The sequence below is a fragment of the Octopus bimaculoides genome, chromosome 7, assembly GCF_001194135.2.
Source record: "Octopus bimaculoides isolate UCB-OBI-ISO-001 chromosome 7, ASM119413v2, whole genome shotgun sequence".
NCBI classification, from domain to species: Eukaryota; Metazoa; Mollusca; class Cephalopoda; order Octopoda; family Octopodidae; genus Octopus; species Octopus bimaculoides.
Window position 1 is genome coordinate 4,340,785 of NC_068987.1, and position 1,025 is coordinate 4,341,809.

A 1,025-nucleotide genomic window follows, 5' to 3' on the forward strand; every position below is an offset into this window, starting at 1 on the left:
GAGTCGCGTGAAGAATTGAGAGAGGAACAGAATGAGAGAAAGAAGGGGTAAGGAGAGATATAGTGACAAATTGGTGGAGAAAGGAGGGAGAGGAAGACAGGGAGTCAGAGACAGAGACTGAGAGAGTGAATAAGAGTGAGAGAGAGAGTGATTGAGAGCTAGATGAAGAAAGAAACAGAAAGATTCAAGAATAGAGAGAAAGAAAAGAAGAAAGAACGCGCGGGGATGGGGAAAGATGCGTGTGTGCAATCTAGTGCGCGCGCGTGCGTTATGTGCTCGCAGTAGAAACAGAGCTGAAACACTCTAAATAAAATCGATTTTCCTTCCCGATAGCCCCGCCCATACAGCATCCACCTAGCTACTTCCCATCATGCACCACACAGTCATCTCCGAAATAAATACGTCTATGGAAAGATCTTCCAGCATATTGGGGATATAGCTCAGTGGTAGAGCGTTCGCTTCGCAAGCGAAAGGCCCCGGGTTCGAGACCCGGTATCTCCAAATTCATTCTTTATACATCCATTTACAAAATTTCTTCTCTTAAATTAATTTATCTTTTTAAGAAAATAACTTAATTTTATGCATTATGTTTTTTTCTTTTGTTTGTATTTTTCTATGTTATTTTATATGTTTCTGTATTCATATACTTGTGTTTGAGATTTTGTGTCTGTGCATATAAATATATACATCTATGTATATGTATGTATATATATATATATATGTATATGTATATATGTATGTATATATGTATATATATCTTTTATCTTTTACTTGTTTCAGTCATTAGACGGAGTACCACCTTCATGAGTTAACAAATCGAAACAAACACTTCTTATAAATGTTTGGTACTTATTCCATCGTTCTTTTTTGCCGAAGCGCTAAGTTACGGGGGCAAAAACGCAAATACATACATGCAGATATATATATAGAGAGAGGGGGGGGGAGAAACGCATACACACGCACGCACAGACACACACATATACATATATATATATTCATATATATATTCATATATATACTCATAT

The 1,025-nt window shown here is 36.8% G+C and overlaps 1 non-coding gene across 1 annotated transcript; it reads left to right on the plus strand.

The window, feature by feature from the left end:
* The first annotated feature begins 429 nt into the window (after positions 1-429).
* Positions 430-501, plus strand: Trnaa-cgc (transfer RNA alanine (anticodon CGC)). Its single transcript has one exon. It is a non-coding gene; the product is annotated as a tRNA-Ala (tRNA).
* Positions 502-1,025: the final 524 nt, after the last annotated feature.